The following is a 5,876-nucleotide window of genomic DNA, read 5'->3' on the forward strand; positions in this document are numbered from 1 at the left end:
GTAAGTGCTCGCTATCACAGGATGATCGAAAATTTTGTGAGTGAAAGAACTGCAGGCCTGTGCGAAATTGCAGCAGCCCAGTCACAACAAGAGCTGGATTGAACGCATTTCTGGGCCCCTGGGCCCGTTGTGAACTTTGTCGGGGTGACTGCTACAAGTACAGTTGCATGCTTAATGGCCTGGTGGGTACCTTGCAAAGATGTAATCGCGAAGCAGGGATGTAATCGATACACCATTGTTCATCATTCTGTGCAGCCAGCACAGGTGTGGGAGGCATTATGCACACTTTGATGATATCTTTGCTGATAATGTTGTAGAAGTAAGACCAAACCTGATGGTTGGAATCTCTAATGGTTGAAAAGCTTTATATTGTGCACTCGTCGCTCACTTCGTTCTGTGTAGTACTTACTCGTTACGCGATTCATTTCCCGACATGACGGCTTTACCGGGTCATCTTGCGAAGGAAGTTCAAGGGATGGTGTGGCTTTGGTCAAGTACTCGACTGCCATTCAGAAGACTTAGGTGCAATCTCTATCGATCGGGGATACTTTTTCTCATTGTGCGAGATAATGGCTACATACACCGGTAGTGAAAAACTACGCCAGCAAAATCAGTTGTTGTAGTGGTATCATCACAACTCTCATTGTAAAAAAAGGAACCCTTTAGGCATGTGTTATACAGTACTACTAGAAAAAATTGAAAAATCATTATTGCACACTAAAAACCACGGTATTGAATGCAACAGAAACACGCAGGTGAGATATATTCACATCGAGTTAACCGTTTTGCGTACACCGTTAGTTTGCACCTGAGTCTTTATATGCCAGAGTGTTTACTTTTTGTTGCCATCAAGCTGTCACCTGCCTCGCCTTAAAACTTCTTCCGGTTATTTTACTGTTTTCCTCGCTAGACTATGACATGGATGTCAACACGGAAGAGTTGCTCAGGGCCGGTGGCGGCGGTGGTGGTGGTGGTGGCGGGGGCGGTGGTGGTGGTGGGGGTGGTGGTGGCGGCGGTGGTGGCGGCGATGGCACGCCTCCCCCTGCAGTAGTCACAACAGCTGCAGCACCAACCCGTCGTGTAAGTAGACGGGTTAACTTTCTCTCTCTCATTTCCCCGCTGTAAGCAACGTGGCATACTGCACGAGCTCCGTCACTTGCTTCAGTGAAGATGGCGGAAGTGGAGAAGCCCGCTCCGCACTGGTTCCAAATCTCACTCGTCTTCTAAAAGCGAAGCATTTCTCTGCGTACTGAAGACACTTTTAGTATCTATCTGTCTGTCTGTCTGTCTGTCTATCTATCTATCTATCTATCTATCTATCTATCTATCTATCTATCTATCTATCTATCTATCTATCTATCTATCTATCTATCTATCTATCTATCTGTCTGTCTGTCTGTCTGTCTGTCTGTCTGTCTGTCTGTCTGTCTGTCTGTCTGTCTATCTATCTATCTATCTATCTATCTATCTATCTATCTATCTATCTATCTATCTATCTATCTATCTATCTATCTATCTATCTATCTGTATGCCTGTCTGTCTGTCTATCTATGTATCTATCTATCTATCTATCTATCTATCTATCTATCTATCTATCTATCTGTCTGTCTGTCTGTCTGTCTGTCTGTCTGTCTGTCTGTCTGTCTGTCTGTCTGTCTGTCTGTCTGTCAGTCAATCTATCTATCTATCTATCTATCTATCTATCTATCTATCTATCTATCTGTCTGTCTGTATGTATGTGTGTGTGTGTATATGTATGTATGTATGTATGTATGTATGTATGTATGTATGTATGTATGTATGTATGTATGCATGTATGTATGTATGTATGTATGTATGTATGTATGTATGTATGTATGTATGTATGTATGTATGTATGTATGTATGTATGTATGTATGTGTGTATGTATGTATCTCGCTGACAGAAACTAGGTGCCTTTTTGCTTCTTCAAGTATCACAACCATCATTATTTCTCGCCATAGGCTGCAGGGCCACGTCCGCCACATGCCACATCGTGGCCGCGCCACCGAGGAGAAGGCTGGCGGAAAATGGTCTATACCACAGCGACAAAAAAGCGATTATTGTTAGCGTTACTCTAAAATGTTTTGCGGCACGGCTTTATTCGAGTCGATCCCACACACTCACGCGTAGATGATGATATCTACAGACGAGGAAGTAGTACAAATGATGAGGATATGTCCAGTTGATTAAGAGTCAGCAAGTGCGCTCTGACTAATTCCCTCTCGCGCTGAAAGTGGCTGCCTGGCCGCGCGATAGCATTAAGAATTGCGTTGCGTATATGGTATTAAGCGAGAGATGCAGGTGTGAAACACGTTGACATGGGATGTTCGCTCTATGACAGTGTAGGGGTAATTAAGCGAGTCATGAATATTTCACATAGAACGGTTACACGCACCGTCTAAAGAAAAACTTCTCCTGTAGAATAGGCGATGGCACCATGATTCGAGCCGTAGCGTGACTTCCGAGCTTCTTGGGAGATGTCGGTGTTTTGTGCAAAATAACGACAGTGTGCTAGAGAAGACAGGAATTGTTCGGATAAATAAGTTGCTGAGGCTGTCGGAGATGAAAGCAACGAGGCGTCCAGAGCGAATCTCCGTGAGGGACCAAAGACGAGAAAAGAGAGAGAAGGTGGTGGTGCGTTGCGTAGCTGTATTATGGACAAATGTCACGAGCGGCAGAATCTCATCCAGTTCGTGTGTTCGTAGTTTAGGATCATTGCAATCATGTCGGAGAGCATGCGATGAAAGCGTTCTGTCAAGCCATTTGTCTGCGGTTTGTGAATTCGCAACTCCATAAAGATCCTCGTCCGCAAGCGACACTAGTAAAAAAAACCAAAATGGCTGTGCCTAACAGGTTCAACCCGGCACTTGGTGCTGTGCCCAGGTTTCTGGATTGTGGCGTCCGATCGCGTTGCTTCGTCGAATGTGAAAGGGTGCTGGCCGCGCACCGTCTTATTCTCATCGGCATCAAAGATTTCCCCGACAAAACAGTGAAAACAGTAGCGCTGTGCGTGCAAACATCGAGTCTCTTCGGTGAACCACATTAGACTTACTTCAAGTTGGGCAACCTGTCTATAGCGAGCCCGAGGTTGAATGAGGCAACTGCTCAAGTGTATAGCGGGTCTCATCGAAAAGTGCTAACACTTTTGCGTTACGTGGCTACACTGCTACAGGCAATGCCTCATCAGTTGTTGAGGTAACTACGCTGTGACTTTTGCTACCGAATGCATGTATCCAATAAGGTTGCAATGTCCCGTAAAAAGCTGAATACGCATATCGTTCACTAGATTACAGGACGGAGCTATACCTGTGTCAGCGTATCATGAGATAAGACTAATCGCAGTTTTGGTTGTAATACAAAGGCTATTTTTTCTGTTCACCTATCCAGGTTAATAAATTTCTATTGAATAGGATCGTGTGCTTCCAAACACTAGCTTGGTAGTGGTGGCAGTAGTTACTATTCAAAGCAGATATATGCACGCACACTACGCACGCTACAAATGCGCGGACATGATAAATATACACACGGACATACATACACGCACGCTAAGCACGTGCATGCGATTATTTTCGCGCGCCTGTGTGTGCCCGTATGTGCACACATGCGAAATACAAAATGTTCAAGGGAAAGAATCGCAGCAGCTTAATTTCAGAATGGGCAACACTACAACTTGCTCAGAAAACGAGCATATACGAAAAATACAGTGAAACAAGTCATACAGCAAATTTTCTTGAGCTTTAGCTTACATAAATGAAACTCCCCGCTTAAAGAAGCCAATATTTTCAGAAGAATACACACAAGCTAAATAATGGTGTACTCACCTAGAAGACTTCAGTCGTCGCGAGCGAAATTATTTGAACAAACTACCGTAGTTATGTCACCTTCTTTCTAATGCGTAAGTTTCTGATCAATTCCGTTCTCCATCGCGCGTCATCTGCCACAGCGATAGGTTGCCATCTTTCCACCATGATGCCGCGCATTGCGACAGACAGCAATCATAGAGTGATCTAGAATATGCAATGGCTTCCGGACATCACTTTTTTTGTTTTCTTGCTCGCACGTGCGGCATGGCCAAAAAGAAAGAAACTATGCGGCTGCCTCTCAACCCGCACAAAGGAGTAACATCTCTCCTTCCAATGTTGTTTCTAGTGGCACCAGGGGACGAGCGCTCCAGGGGACGCCGTTGACGATAAAATACTTTGAAAAGCAACCCATTTGGATTTGCGCCCCTGCTGTGATTTCGCACCAGCAGTAGAAGGAAATGCACGGGAGCAATGCAATAGTGACTCTATTTGTGGGTCATTTGGTCTAGACGAATCCAGTGGGCACCACGCATGCAGAAGTCACGTTTGTGCCTCCGGTGATCCGCAAACTTTTTTTGGCAAACTGTGTCTTGTTTCGAGGAAATACTAAACACCACAAGAATAGCTCAGAAGCACAGTGAAAGAGTGTCTTTTTCATTGTGCATGCTACATTCTTCTTGTGGTGTTCTGGCGTCTGAAATTTTTCCTCTACGCGATGTACCAACTAGCCCAGCAAAAAAAAGTACTTCTAAGTTTCATTTCTTCCATAGAAAGCCCTGCTTTATGTTCCCTTGTTCCTATTCTGGAGCCGCTACTACAAGTCGCACATGTCCCCCCTGCTACGTGCCACGCGAGATATTTGGCTTTTCGCATCAACAGCGGCCCAGTGCCTCTTGAAGTCCAAGCCTTGCTTGGACCTGTCAGGCATCCATGCGAAGAGATAGTGCCGGATATAGACATCCGAAGTGTTGATACTCTTTTTTTGTGCTTCTACGCCCTTCTCGTCGTGTGTTCGCTGTCTGAAATTCTCCCTCAATATAATGCACCAACTGGCCCAGCAAATATTTTTTCTAATTCGTGTTTCTCGTTTGTTAATCTTCTATAGACTGCACCGGCAACGCCACATATCACTGTAAGAACTGAAAGACCTCCACCTCCACCTTTAACTCCACCTCCTGTGGTCACAAGGCCTCCACCTGTGACGCCAGAACCTGTGGTCACGAGGTCTCCACCCGTGACCCCAGAACCTGTGGTCACAAGGCCTCCACCTGTGACCCCTGAACCTGTGGTCACGAGGCCTACACCAGCGCCCACTGCTACACCAGTGGGTAAGTTGGTGGGGGGAGGGGAGAGGGTGACGTATTAAGCTGTGGAAGGCCCGAAAACCACCCTTAAGACAGAAAGCAGGTAGTATGTTGCACTGCTTGTCCCGGTATGAAAAGTATTTTCTTGTGACTCGCCTATAGAATGGCGGCGAATGTCCTGAAGTGTTTTCATTCATTTTGCGTATTAGATGCTTATTCGATGAGGCGAAAGCTGTAGAGAACACTGACTGACGTTTAGGAAACAAAAGTTGTTGCGGGCTTCATCCAACCTTGAGCCTCCACTTTTGCTCGAATTGCCTAAATTATGCGTTTTTTTTTCATATTTTTTACCAACTACAGTTTTCATGTGATAGTGCCCTATTTTTCTATATAAATATTGTGTTGGTGTTCATCATCAACATTCAAAATCAGCTTATTATTGTGAGAGACGCTGAAGTGAAGAGCTCCGGAAATCTCGACCAGCTGGGGTTCTTTAACGTGCACACTTAGGTCCTGTTTTTACAGTGGTGGCCAATTTCTTGATTCCAGCGCTGATAACGATTCCCCAAATGCCGAGCCAAAGCTGCTAACCGTTTCTGGCAGTTTCATTTACAACATGCAGGGCGCTTAAACGTTACAGTTATTGCGAGAATCGCGAGAATTGCCCTCCGAGTCAACATCCTTTTGCCTTGCACAAAGCTTGAGAGCAAATCACGCAGCCTGGACTTCTCTTAACAGCGCCACGTA

The sequence above is a fragment of the Rhipicephalus microplus genome, chromosome 6 (assembly GCF_043290135.1).
Source record: "Rhipicephalus microplus isolate Deutch F79 chromosome 6, USDA_Rmic, whole genome shotgun sequence".
Lineage (NCBI taxonomy): Eukaryota > Metazoa > Arthropoda > Arachnida > Ixodida > Ixodidae > Rhipicephalus > Rhipicephalus microplus.